The sequence below is a fragment of the Amblyomma mixtum genome, chromosome 6, assembly GCF_055824585.1.
Source record: "Amblyomma mixtum isolate Tamu chromosome 6, ASM5582458v1, whole genome shotgun sequence".
NCBI classification, from domain to species: domain Eukaryota; kingdom Metazoa; phylum Arthropoda; class Arachnida; order Ixodida; family Ixodidae; genus Amblyomma; species Amblyomma mixtum.
This window is the reverse complement of record NC_143017.1, coordinates 123,161,420-123,176,236: the sequence shown is the minus strand read 5'-3', so window position 1 is coordinate 123,176,236 and position 14,817 is coordinate 123,161,420.

Below are 14,817 nucleotides of genomic sequence, written 5' to 3'. Positions count from 1 at the left end.
TTTCTTGATGGCTGCGTTCTTTACATTGGTAAAGGAGGGATGGGGGGCAGTACTATTATATAAGGCAAACTGTAATTTTTTTAGCACGCCATCGCAATGTAGTGAAGTTACGGCTTGATAATAAGAACAAAGTAATCATGTGGCGCCTTAAATTTTGTATTCTTTCCATATTTAGTTCAGCAGAATAAACAGCACATTCTGCTCCGCTATAAATGATACTTCTCAAACTTTTAATGCCCAAGTCTTACTGACAGTCAGTGGTCTAATAAAAAAGGGAAGGAACGCTGACCTCCTTTGATAGTTGGGGACGTGTCCGAAAGTGTAAAAAAAAGTATAGCAATACGGACATGAGGAGGATTGTTCTGAGAAGTAAGCTCATCCAGGCAGAAAGGCCAAAAGTGCGAATGGCTATGAATTTTCAAGGGTTAGTATCCTGGGCCGATATCTGTGGCCTTAAATCTGATTTGTTGGAAGTGCCCCCGTCTCCCAAGTAGTCGACTTGCACTATGTAAATAATTTAAGTAAACTTCAAAGAATGTTCCTCTTTATCTTTCCACACCCTGAGGGACTTCTTCTCACTTCCCACGAAAGAGAAAAAAAAGTTGCACGAGGCTGAAGTAGAAGAGGAAGCCCAAAGTTACTTTGTTGACAGACGGCTGCTTTCGGAAACGACTGCATCCTTTAGAGGTGAAAGCAAACTAATCATTGGTACAGGCAGCAAGATTTAGTAACAGGAAGAAATGCCCGTTTGTGTAAAACCGAAAATAGCAAAAAAAGCTGGCGCCTTTCATTCTGTTTTGTAAACGCAAACGACATTGCTCGTCCCAGATATCAAGGAAGGAACGAGCTAACAAACAACTGGTGCTTGGCTTGTTTGCAGCTGTAAGTCATCGGCGCTCTTCGCCTTTGAATGCTTTTGAATTTGCGGGTCGTAAGCAGGTTGCTGAGAGCCTCGAGCGTTCGGGGACAGGAGCTTTCAATAGTCTGTAAAAACTAGAAAATAGACAGGCTACGCGCGTACACGAAATTGTTCCCCGCATAACATTTCGCAAGGAATGTACAGGCACGCAGCTATCACTTTTCCAAGCGCATTTTCGCATGCTTCGTGTTTCATTTGCACTTATGCGGCTCACACGTGAACAGCGAATATACGGAGCGCATAATATTACTGTTTACCTATGAATCTTTACGCAAACACATGCGAAAAAGATGTTTTGACATAACTATATAGGTGGAAAGTAGTTAAATATATATATCGGGCAGTTACCACAATTAAAGGAAGTTAAAGCGCCATTTCCCAGCTTGTTTTCTGCACGTGTTAACTGTTCTTTTTTTAGAACATTGGCAGAACTGCTTCTGCTCTCTTTAGAAATAAGATTGCACTGTGCGAAATAAAAAATTGAGAGAACAATCGAAAGGCACCTAGGAAGCTTCAAGCTGAAGTAGTAATTCACTAGTTAAAAACTTAGGATGGATGGGTAAGAACAAACAAGGTGATAGTGCTTGTGTTGTCTAAAGGGGAAAAACAGAACTAAAAGTGATTACTAGAAGCGAATGTCAAGGCGCATATTTTCTTAGCGCGCAAGTCGCAGGTGTGATTACTACCGAATGCGACACGACGCCTTTTTACATTTTTTTATAGTTTTGGTTATTCTAGCCAAGATTCGCACTCGGAGCCTGAATAGGGTCGTGGGAAAAAATAAAGGCCGAATCGGGCGCTGAAGCTAAATTGACTGGCACCTGTTCGACAGCCATTTTTTGAAAGCGAAGGCACAGCCATTCATTTCATCTTTGGTGTTCCCTTGTTGCTTGCGAAATGTAAGAAAGAGACCAGTTCTGGCGATGGGGCGCTCACTCTAACCACGTTGCTGAAAAAGGCGGCTTTGATTCACGTGTATCATGACATTCATTTTCAACCTTCAATGCCTAAACGAATGCAGCTTCTCATAGTGCATTATCTGCAGCCCTTTATGTGATTGCTATATTATTTTGTGCAGAAAATAAATGCCGGCGGCATTCCAGGCTTTCTCGATGCTGTTTGAAAAAAAAAATGTTTAAAGATATAAATGCAAGGACCATTCATTGTCTCGACTGTTTCGGGCAAACGATTTCTTGCTTTCTTCCTTGTATAAAAGGAGCTTCGTCACTGTACCCTTTTAGAAGTTGCGAATATTGATTTACTCTGGGGCCGGTTCGAGCATTCGATTGAATGGGAACAGTTAAGAAGGGAAGGGCGGAATAGCTTTGGATAGGAAAGTCTCCTGGCAGTTCTTGCTCATGAGCTCGAGGAACAAAGGAAACGCAGCGTGGTTTAATAAATTCTGCCGAACAGCCACTGCAGCAACTACTAGAGGTCGTAGGCTTTATAAGAGATAAGTTTATCGGAGCTGTACAACCCTTTTACGAACCCCTTCACCGTCGTTGCTGAAATTTTCTAGTCCTGATTAGTTCTATCCTGAGTATTACTAACCAATGAAATTATAATGATTGCCCAAAGTACTAATAAAACTACCGCGAATAACAATCAATCGTTGCTGAAATTTTCGATTCCTGATTAGTTGCTATCATTTCGAAGAAAGCACTCAATTGTATCGATGGCGAAACCAGCAGAAAGAAATCCAAGACAATGTGCAATAGAACAGTATTCTTCGAGGTTTGAGCTGTTTAGCGCTGCTTCTTGCAGAAGCGAAGTAAATGAGCAATGAGAACCACCAGAGCAGAAGCGTGAGAAGTACACTGCATGCATTCGTTTTCCCCTAAAAGAATATCGAAGAACTGATGAGGCGAAGCTTTCAGAAAGAGCAGAAAAGAAAGAGTGTTTTCCTTTTGTATTTCGTGCGAGTATTTCTCTTTCTTGAGATGTAAGAAGACAAGGCAGCAAAAGATGCGATGAGGTGGGCGGTGAGAGGAAGTGCTGCACCTTCTGGAAACCTAATAGAAAGCGCTCAAAGTGAGACCGGAGCGTCAACAACAATTCAAAACCCGAAGGACGACTAGCATTAAAAGACGAATTCGAAGCACGAAAGGACTTAATGGGTTTTTAATGCCCCTAGACTTTCACGAGAACGTTCAACCCGAAAAAAAGAATTCACAGAACGTTCAACCCGAAGAAAAGACAAACTCGGGGAAAGAAAAGTTCTCTAAGGAGCAAGAGATAAAGAACGACTGGAATTGACTTTTAGAAATCCCCATCCTGCTGAAAAACGAATTTCCTGTGTGATCTAACGGTTTGTCGGCAGGATTTGTTTCTGAATGTACTGTTACCGGGAATAGAATGTGGATATTGGGGCTAAATCTCAAACCATGCGCTCACATTCACTGGTTTTATGTGGAATGGGGTAATTAGCTTTTCGAACTTTTTTTTGTTTTTTTGTGATGTGGAGGCAAGTTAAACTGCCACTGAGGCTATCATGGAGGAAATACGTTCATGGTGTAGGCCTCTCCGCCGTAAGAAACGTGTATTTTTTTGGTTTCCTAATCTCAATCAGTGCCGTTTATACAGTAATAAAACTGACGCCGGACTCGGTAATACTGACCACGGAAGCTGCCTTTACTTAGGACGCTGAATTTGCTAAACTTGTATTATATGTGTTTATACGGAGAGAGATTTGCCCAGCATATGATTGTGCTCAATTGCTCTCGATTATTAGTACAGGGACTCGAAGATCGCTTTCGACGTGAGTTTCAAGAATTCTTTTACTTGACAAGCCTTGTACCAACTTCTTATATTTTTATGTCATGGCTGCTGGGGTTGCTTGAATTTTTTTTCTTACAAATGACGGGACAGAGTGTAGGCCGAAATTATGTATTGATTTTTATTGAAGGGCACAGAATTTAGCTGGCACATAGGCAGCGCTGACTTGTTACTCTCCATTGCGGAGGTGTTTTTGGAGCGAAAGGCTGAAAAAGAAGCCTGTGTCGTAAAGTATAAACAACAATGAAGAATGCGGAAAAGCTTTCAATTTAGTAAGCAAGTTAAGTGTCGTGCAGAGGGCACGGGAAAAAGTTAAGCGCACAGCAAATAGGCATCAAGTGGTGCTCAAAAAGGTTTAGAATTTTCCAATTTGTCCAACGTCTTCCAAATACCTTTATAATATTTTCAAGGCACCGTGTTGCTTAGCAAGGCAGGCAGAGGGACCTGAAACATAATTAATTGTTACTGACACCTTGGCAAGAGAGTTCATTTCATACTCCTGTAATGCTCGCCTGTATGCCTCAGGAGAACTCTCTAACATGCTGCACAGATTGAACTGAACCATAATAGTTGCCACAGTGTGGACTGGTCGCTTGACCTAAGCGGTATTAGAAGTAGTTTTTAAGCGGAGCATTCAGTCGAAGACGATGGCAGCAGGACCCTGCAGGTCACGAGTTAATGCGATAGTCCAGATTATAACTGCGGGTTAATTCCATGCGCCGGTCGTGCAGTCTATTAAACATACGACGTGTATCCACCTTGTCAGGCGCATAATGGGCGAAATGCTGTCTTTCGCAATTTGTCTCTTCCCTCTGAATGTACTCCAAGAATTCTGTGAATTTATAAAATATAAAATTCCTTAAGTCATTCACCCAATTTTTATTTGTGCTTGTGGGTGTGCTCAGTGGGTGTGTGCGTGATAACACCGCGGAATATTTAAAGGGGTTTCTATTGATATACCAATGAAGGTAATTGAAACAAATTAGATATAAAACGGATGAACACTGACGATAAACTGAACACTAGAGCTGATAAGTAACTGTTTAAATAAGAGCCAAGTATCCCGCCGTATCGTTGTTTTTTTTTTTTTAGATAACCGGCCTCCCGTCAGTTTCAGCTAAATTTTGTTTGAAAGAGGAGAATTTCTCTTTTATCTAAGCTTAATCACACAAGGAATCTGATTGGCCATTTTTAAAAATTACCTCCAATGAGTCGTTTCTGCGTTATCTCGATTAGTTTTAGTTATGTTCATAGAAAGCAGAAATTTTACAGTATTGACACCGACGAAATAAAAATTTCGACCTCTATTTCTATCCGGGCCCACAACGAAAAAGAAGAATGTGCAAGGCGGGCAGTGGTAATGTAAACTAGCTCTTCACGCACTTGCAAATTATATTTTCATCCAAAAAAAAGATACAAACCACAACGATAGATGAATTGAAAAACGTTGTTCAAAATATGCCTTTAAGTGCAATTTGCAGAAGGTGCGGGTGTGTGGCCTCGCTCTTGTTACGGCGGCTTACGCCGATGAACATTCCTCGTTCATGACATAGGAAGGACACAGAAACTCGTGATTCTAACTCCCCTACTGAAAGTTTTCATATGAGGAGTTCTATAATTCCATACGTTTTCATAAGAGTTATTGGAGTCTGTAAGGAGCAAATGGAGTCGGTATGGACATATGCAAGCAGGTATGAAATCTTACAGACTCCATATCACCTCATGTGCATCGTATGAAAATCGTATAGAAGTTATGTGGATTGCTTATGGACTCCGTACAGAGGAGAAATGAATTTCCATATATTTTACAATACTTGATATACTGCGTATTCCCATAATGTCATGCGGGCGGCTTATATCGAATGTTTCTGCAGGGTTTTGCAAGCCCCAGAGGTACGCACAACCGTCATGGCGACTAAAATTAAATGAGAACGGAAGAAACTCGCGCGTGGTGAAAAATATTTGAACAGAGAGTCAGACGCAGGCTGCGCACGGAGCCTACAAGTATCCGAGGAACATTATTCCGGAAAATGCGATAAACGCACGCAGAAGGGACCGGTAATGGAGAGTAATTAATGGTTCTTCTCCCCGAATGAGTCAAGGGAGCCCGCGATAAGCTACAGCGGCCAGCAGGTCAGCGCACGAGGACGGGTGGCTGGCGTTAACTGCGTTTCGCGGTGTTCTAGTTTCGTAACACCGGCTGCTGAAAAGCCATTCTGACGAAAGTCGCCTTCTCCACAACGCTATCGGGGAGTTCATGAAGTAACGAATACTACTTTCCGGGTAACTCTTTGTGATTCGTCTACGCAGTTGCAAACGTTAGCGGAACATAATTGGGTCGTCTAGTGCAGCGAGAACTTGGCCGAAGAATCAATTTTTCCGTTTACTTCTTTATACGTATCTTAAAATGCAAATTTATAAGGCCGCTCAATGAAGCCCTCGAGATTAAGTATGTGCTGGTTGTTCCTACTAAGCTTAAACTTGCTCACAAAGGCTAATAGGCACTATTGTTGTTAAACATTTGTTTTATCCCGTGAGGAATAAAATAATGTAACCACACAAATCATCTAAAGAAGCAGCCTACGCTAGCCGAGTCGATACCAAAAGGCGTTCATCAACTTTCGCCTGCACTGTATTAACGCTATTGTCGAGGCTCCCGTTATGCAGGAAATCCGGCACAGTCGGCATCGTGAGCAAAAAATTCCCGGAGAAGCAATCTAGGTGCGCCACCTAGGTCACATGACCTTGTGGCATCGTCACAACCTGCCCACAAGATTGCGCAAACTGACCACCATGGAAGGTGGCAGTTATGTTGATTAATGGCAGCAAGCCATCAGTAGCAGCATCTGCCATCGCAGATCCATCACGCATTTCTTAACCACTGCATCACTGCGGGAGGAGTTGTATAAGGACTCCAAAAAATATATGAATGAAAAATCTACAATGACGAATTTGGCGCCTATTGCGATTAACCCTTCGCGCTATCACGTTGTATCCCTCAGGCGCACCTTGTATGTCTCCACCAACGTTTGGTTTTTCGCTCGAAGTGGCGGTAATGTTACTATTTGTTCACGCCTTGCACGTACAATCCAGGAGACGTGTTAAAATTCATATAGATTTATTATTCAAGAAGGCAAGTGATTATATTAGCGCTTCCATCGACGGGTGCCTTTCGGTCTCGATCGCCTTCGATAGAGAAAGGACCCGTTTGTTCGTCTAATAAACCATAATTTAATAATTGTGTTTAAATATTTACGGTAAAAAAATACGCGATACATATTGGATGAGCAAGTGCACATAAAGAAAGCAATTACAATTAAATTATCTGTGACACATTGCTCCCTAGGAACTATAAAAGCATGCCCAATGCCTTCCTCGGTTTTCTAAGTAATTTTTAGTGTACGTTTCACATCGCATATGTCCACTTTCTCGTCCCTTTGGCATCGATCACAATTCCATGTTTAACAATACTTTATTTCACCAACGGGCTCAAGTCAGCACTAAATATTCACTTCATGCCACGTCTTGCAATCTTCGTCTTCAAGATTATATTCTAAGGAGGCTAATTCTTATTGCATAGCTTGCAAACACACAACCGATCTCGACATATTCACCTGCGATTTTTCTGCCTTCTCCCATCCAGTTTTGAAACAGGATATCTATAGGGCGCCTATCTAAGTGCCAGTATTTTGTTCGCAAATTACTACACATTGTGTTCAAAATTAGGCTCTAAAGACGTCTTACAGTTAGGCGCTCAGAAGTTCGTGAAATCCACCTCTGCACACGTGTTATGCGGCCAGAGGCACACAAAGACGCATGGTAATTATCACTGTCAGGCACCGAATTTATTAAAACTTATTATCTTCTTAGTTAGTGCAGTAAGCGGACATACTTTTAATGGAAGCTTAGAGGCAGTCATATTCCCATACAATTCCATTTAGTAGAATTTTCGTGTTACGCATCTGGTCCGAAATATTAGCTTCCCAATTTTCAACTTGATCGGCTTAATTGAGCATGGAAGGCGGTGACGATCACCGCGAAACTCCCTGCGTGACGCGGCGTTTCGTCTGTCAATGGCCTAGAGCGGTCTGTGAAGCTGATAAATGATTTTCTCTCAGTTTCGGCTTACGAGACGGAAGAAATGCCTTCATAGCAGCTGCTTCACACTAGGGGGAGTTTCGCGTCGACTGTCACCGTCTTGCATGCGCAATTACTGGAAATCAGTGGAAACTTTGGGGAAGAATATCCCGGAACACGCATGCTCTGGAAGAATTCGACCTAAAGAAGTTGTCTAGAAATAGGACCGCTTTAGTGCTCCTAGTATAAACATTCGCGCTGGTCGCAGTCTCGAAAAATTTTTTTAATACATTGTAGGTATTTATACGCCTGAAAAAAACAATTATCATCTCACTTTGAGTGCCTCTGGCATCGTGGCGTGTGAGATGAGGTGGATTTTACTTACTTCTCTGAGGCTATTGTTAAGAAATGTGTGCAGCTTAATTTTGATCGCCCTGTATATGGATAAATTTGCCCGATGTGTCAGCCGCGATGAATAAGCCACATACTCGCATCTCGCCGTGAGTCGGCATAAGAAGCTCCGTAACCATTCATTACGCAGCATGGCTAGAAACCCCGTGGTCTAGAGTCGCGGGAAGGGTTGGGTGCGGAACAGGTTGACACTCAAAATAAGCGCGAACTTTTTCTATGACCGTAATATTCGCCGACAACTCCACTCGTGTTCCTCATAGAAAGATTTTTTAAGACGACGCGTACAGTTCTTGCCCTGATTTCTGTTTTGTTTTGTCTGTGTACATGGTGCCTCAATTATTCCAATACAGTGTATTTTGTGTGCACTTCTTCCATCTCGACTCTTTGCAAGCACGAGAAAGAGGAAGTATACTTACTTATGTCCCGAGGAAAGCCTGGCTCTTAAAGAAACCAACTATTTTATTATATTTTGCAATGTCTTTATCAGCGAATAGAGTGTTTAAGATTTTCGATGCCTTCACAGAATATTTAAGCCGATTCAGCGCTGTAGCCTGTGAAAAACCGTCCATACGTCGAGCCTTCAGCAAGGCACGTTTAAAAGGTTGAGAAGTGTATCTGTGGTCGCTCCCTTTACCTAAACCTTGAAAGTAATCGATATCAAAAATTTACATCTCTTCAAAAGCATATAGAAGAATAATATTCGAAGCGGCACCTTGGTGACAAAAAAAAATATAGCTCCAGAATAAACCTTACCTCTACTTGCTTTCACTGTGCGACAGAGCATGGGCCTTGCAGCCTGAGGGAATCTTTGCGCCCAAGTTATAAAGTGCAATTTCAGTCAGTGCTCTCGTGCATCTACAACTTTTTGTAAGTAATGATCACGGTTTAGGAATTCATTGTGGGCGATGCACAGTATATTGTAAAATGTACAGGGCGGGGGGAGGGCGCAGGAGGGGGGGGGGGGGGGGGAGGGGTGGCGACGTATGATTCCAAAGTCGTTCATTTGGTTGAAGACCACGAAATGTATGAATTGTTAAATAAGAATTAGCGTTTGCTGGCTCATGTCATGGACCTATAAGTGGCAAGTGGTGTTATTATTTGATTCATTTATTCATTATTGTTTACCGCCGAATCCAGTCCCCTGCTGGCCAAATGTGATCTCCCAATATATTTCATACAGTCGTCGTAAACGTTTTCTTGGGACGAATTATTTCAGTGATCTCAAGGCGTAAATTTGAACATAGAGATTGCGCACAGCAAGGGTGAGGAACCACTTTGTCCACTGAAAGGGCACGCGCTTGGGAGAAAAAAAATATTGGCTGTGGGCTAGCTAAGGTTAAGCCTGGATAAGCGAAAAGCTCTCGCTGCTTTTCAGCAAACTCCCAAGCTACCACTTCTGGATCGGAGTTTCTGCGCCGTCCGACTGTTGCTTCTTCTTCTCCTTCCATGGCGAGTGTCTGCGCCTGTTCTGTAGGCAAGTGCGCCTGATATACCCATGCTTTCAAATGAGCACTGCGCACGGCTGCGGCGAAAGGTCAAATAGCTGCTCGTTTAGCTTTGGCGTTTTCATTCTTTCTTCGAAACCGCGCGACGTCTCCCGAAGTACAGTCTTCCCTCACATGGGCCACTCTCAGATGACGTAGCTAAATGCCGCAATTCAGCGTCATTTCGCCACCGTTTAGCAAGGCGTGCCTCTCATGCTTCTGGTGTTTCAGCCGCTTGTCTAGCCTTCCACTTTTCATATGCTCGCGGCTTTTGAGCCAACTCCTTCGCTACCACTTCTGGGTCTTCTTTTCCTCCTTCCATGGCGAATGTCTGCGCCTCTTCTACGCCCGCTGCCGCCACTCACGCGTTCTTGCAACGCCTTGCGAAAGAACCTTCTCCTCTTGGGACGGCTGGGGTGACCGCGCGGCAGCGGCGAGGTGTAAACCAGTGGCGAGGAGGAGAAGTGGCGACGTAGCGCGCGCCGCGGCGGCGCTCAGGGGTGGCTCACGCGAAGCGCGGTGTTGACGAGCCTAGTGAAGCTTTTCGCTTCAAAAACCTTAATGGCGCTCCCTTGAGCGACGCAACAGAAACGAGTGAATGATAGCCATTACGACCTACGCTCTTTGAAAACACGCCGATTTCATTTTAGTTTTGGAGCGCAGCTCTTTGGCGCCCGTTCCTTCGTAACCAGCTCCGCAGGCGCGGCAGCGCGCTGCTCTAGTTGCGCGCGCTCCTGGCGCCATCTCCCGCGACCTCCCGATAACTTAATTGCGCTCTTCGGTCTTCCTCCAATACCACCCCTTGTGCGGCGGCAGTCAGAGCGCCGGTGTGGTGGCGGCGGATCTCGATATGTGCACCACCCGAGCCGAAAGGCATAGCCGCCGCCGTTCGTCACTGCGAACCGCCTACCTATATAATTAGTTTATTATCTGCCAGTTCTTTCTGAGCCATGGGCGAGGCACCCGGTGGAAGTCCTTCGTCTGCCGCTGCTGCTAAACGAGCTGCCAGAACAGAGGCCCAGCGCCGTCGCCGCCAATTTTCAGATGTGCGTGCCGCCGAAGAAGAAGCTTACCTTCGCCTCAATTTTTCGAAAAGCTGAAAAAGCTGATGAGCTGCGTTCAAATTTTGCATTTAGAAGTAACGCAATCGTGGGCAATTTTTTATATTTTTTTTCTTACGACTTCATTCTCGTAAACGTTCTTTAGCGCCTCGTCGTTGGTCGTTCTTTACTTTACATTCATAGAAACCTGGGAGTCCTCATACCACTCCTGGCGCAGTAGTGCAGCGATTAAGCCATGCGCCACAGGGCTGAGATAAAAGGTACTGGCATCGGTGGGGCTTGCGCGACCCAGGTTGTTCTTCCCGAGGAGCCTCTCGCGACCGATCAAGAATCTACCTGCCACCTGCCGCGGGTCGCGGTTTGTTAAAAACCCGTCGGCAGGGCCTCACCTAGGTTTTTACCGATCGCTTCACTCTGCTACAGCACATTCTCCGCTAAATGTCTGCTCTAATGCTCAAGCGTTAAAAAAAAACTGTTGTTTGTCACAGATGCTACTGACGACCAAGAGCAACCGCTAAGAATCACGAGGCGCACCAGATGTGCTAATGAATGCACTCTGAGAAGTATAAATTTTTGTTTCTTCCTGATGCACTTCTCCCGCTTTGATATGCATTTGTAAAGGCACTTTTTTGTTGCAGCTTTACTGCTGAGCGGTCTCTGTGGTTTTCTGGAAAGAAACAACTTGATATATGTCGCCTCTCACAGGGGAAAAAAAAGAATGTAATGACTGCTCACCTCGCACATTCTGAACCAGCCACTTCCGCTCTGAATCGTGCTCTTCGGCTTCCGTACCCAAGGGAGCAGTCGACCCAATTTCGAGCAGTGTGAGAAATTCACATCTTTAGGGTTTGCTGTCAAGTCGGCTGCGAGCGCATGACAGAGACGAGGCAGCAGAAAAGAAAATCCTTCAGCGATAGCACTCAGCTTCTCTTACTTTGTTTTCAGCTTGGTGTTTATTCATACCCGGTCTCAGAATCAAAGTGTCTACGAAGCAGCTTTGAAAAAGACACTAATTAATTGCTGTCTCTAGTTGTGATTTATTTATTGCAAGATTTGCCCAATTATTCTCTGCCCAGCGAACATCTTAAATGCCGCAAAGAAGCAAATGCTTTTTCTATTTATTATGAGCAGCCTGACGCAGTCTCACAACCTGAAGGATAATAAGACAGCTATGGGCGAGCCCATGGCATATGTTCGGTTCCAGCGGCAAAATACATAAAAGGGCCTGCTTTTTCCTACTATGTAAGCCGAACGCCCGAAGAAATCGACGCCTGCAATGACACAAAACTTTATAGAAGCGGAACTGGTCGCTCGTCTTCCGTTCGGAGGGTGCGTATGCCCAATCACTAAGCCTGTGAATGACGCCAAAGCTCTCACACGTCCCACAGCACCCTGTCGCAGCGGCGTTCCTGGGGCACACTGTAGTATGTGACTGGACTGCTCTGAAGAACTAGTGTGAGATTACAGCACTAACGAGAGTGGAGCCGACCTATAGGAGCCCATAGTCTCGGTACGTCTGTGTGTTGCCAGACAGCGTGGTGCGTTGCCTCATCCCAATTGCACAGGTTCAAATTCCCGACACATTCAGGACGATGAAGGCAGTAAGCGGTATTTCTGTCTTTTGAGAAGATGGAGCGGAGGGTCATTAAGCGGAAATTCTACCCATTGCGCCAATGCAACAGGTACAACAGATGCGGAATCATCGTGGCGCTTCGACGGTATCTAAGTTTCAAGCTCTCATGCACTCCAGTTGCGTTCCTTCAAAGACGCGTTCCTTCAAAGACCCGTGGCGCCTGGCACTTTGTCATTTCACGTTACCACGGACAGAACGTAACGTAGTAGCCGGCTACATTGTAGCGTGTGTTCGGTGTGCGTTTTCTTCCGCCCCCAGCTGTACCACTCTCGAAACCCGACTTGAAACCTTTTTTTTTTTTCGTTTTGGCGCCACTCTCCATATTCTTACAACGTCAGCGCTGCAGGAAAGCGTCTACGCCATCTATCATACCGAGCCATATACTGAGTCATCGATGAAGTGATCTCAGAAGTGTGCAGTTTAGATAACGTGCACATTTTGATGCTTGGGAACCAAGAACACGTAACAGCAATACGGTACAGGGATGACTACAAAAAGCAAAGGGGAATTAAAAGTTGGGGTGCATTATATCCGACTGCCGAAATAGGAAAGAGCAGCTCAGAAATTTTTGGGCGTCAGTTTAGAACGCTTAAAAACCGCTCCCCGTTTCGAGAATTGCTCTAAAAGAATAAATCGCTATTAGTTCCTTTTATGAATCTTAGGGAGCTGCGTGTTACAACGTGGTACCATAAAAATAAATTTGTGAGATGCCTCAGCAGTGACGAGCGTGTTCCTGCGAGGCAATTTAAGGAAATGTAACTGTCTTCTATTTTAAATAAGCTGAATCCGGTCTATACTTGATACCGGAAGGCAAAAAAAGGCCGTAATATCGCGTCTTTTCCTTGCACACAGAAATTCCAGGTGGCTCATTGAAGCGGGCTGAATAATGCACCGGTTGTTCATATACAGTATTTAATTTTTTACTACTATATTTATTTGAGGAATCGAGCAAGCAAATATTCTCGATATTTGAGCAATGTAGAAACTATTACTAGCAAACAAGAATTTTCATCCAATGACTAGGCTGTGTTGTCTACCTACGAGTAAATCCAGCATAACCACTGCCTGAGCGACACAACGCGTTAGAATGCAGGAAAACGAAATAAAGCGAGAAAGTGTGCGAAGAACAAGGCACACTCGGTGATCACCCTTGCGAGTAGTCAGCATATTTTATGCTTGGTTTTAAAATTTCTCGAAATGCAAATTCACCTCTTCAGAAGAGCAGCCGCCGAGGAAGAGCCCGCTGGCAACTCGCGACACGCAGTGGTGTTAGTCCCACAGGGAAGTCAGTTTTATACGTCAGGCAGTGTGCGGAGGTCTGAGTATTTTACCTAGCGCCATACAACCACCCCACCACCAGCGCCCGTTTAAATGCAGGTGCGTAAAGATAATGGCCAACCCCGCTTTATTTTTCTCGTTCCTGTCGTGCACGGCTACTTCGCTGGCCCACACGCTTGAAATCTTTCGGCTTGTCAGCTGTTTACTTGAAGAATACAGGCCCGCAAAGCGGCGCTCTGCAAGCTTGCCCATTTGCCCGAGTATTGAAAGAAAAAGAAATACCTAGCGGAATTTATTTTATCTCGCCCACTTTGTTCTCGTTTTGAATAGAGCACAAGGTCGCACAGCCAAGGTGATATCAATGCCTTCGGCAACTGCGATCCGGAAGAAAGAAGAAAACTACGGGAGCTGCGGAATCTAAATTTCCTGCTCAATTCTGTCACGTCGAAAAGTGAGAAAAGCGAAGGCATACGAACAGCAAAAGCGTGTTTTCCCCCCTCAGTGTGGGTTCGGACGTGCTACCGAGCTGCGGCCACTTTCTTTCGTTTTGGAAGCACTGCCTCCGTGACCAGGCAAACTGATCGTGGCCTAGCGCAGCGCACAGTCACGCGGTTACCGGTGTGGTGGGCCTGGCTACATCCGGGCAGGACCTGTCCGCATTGAGAACTCCTCCGTGAGTTGCTACCGGTGCTTTGCGACATCGACTCCTATGTGGAGGGAAACGGTTGCCTTCCTTCTTTCCAGAGTGGCTTCCCTGGGAAGATTACCAAACCTATTTTGTTTCTGTGTGTTTTTCGTGTTGGTCTCGAGGTTTGCAGTTATGACCATAATTTTTGTTTTGTTTTTGTCAATATTTGGGCTACTCACGAATTTTTGTGCACGCATTTGTGGGCACATACCGTGATTTATAAGTATTTCTCATAATTACTTCAGGAGAGCGGTTTCTTCTTTGCGTATTAATTTGTATTATTGTAGCGTAGCGATGTTTTTTTGCATTTTAATAGTTCCTGTGTAATTGTTTCTTGTTTAAGCGCAGAAATATTGGAGAGGGCTTTCCCTATCAATGGGCATAGTAAGGCTGCTGCTGCTGGTGATGGAGATAATTTTCTTCAACTTCGATTTTTATAAATATCCTAGGACTGGATTTCTTTCAACAAAGTACTTGAAAGCATTTTAGCT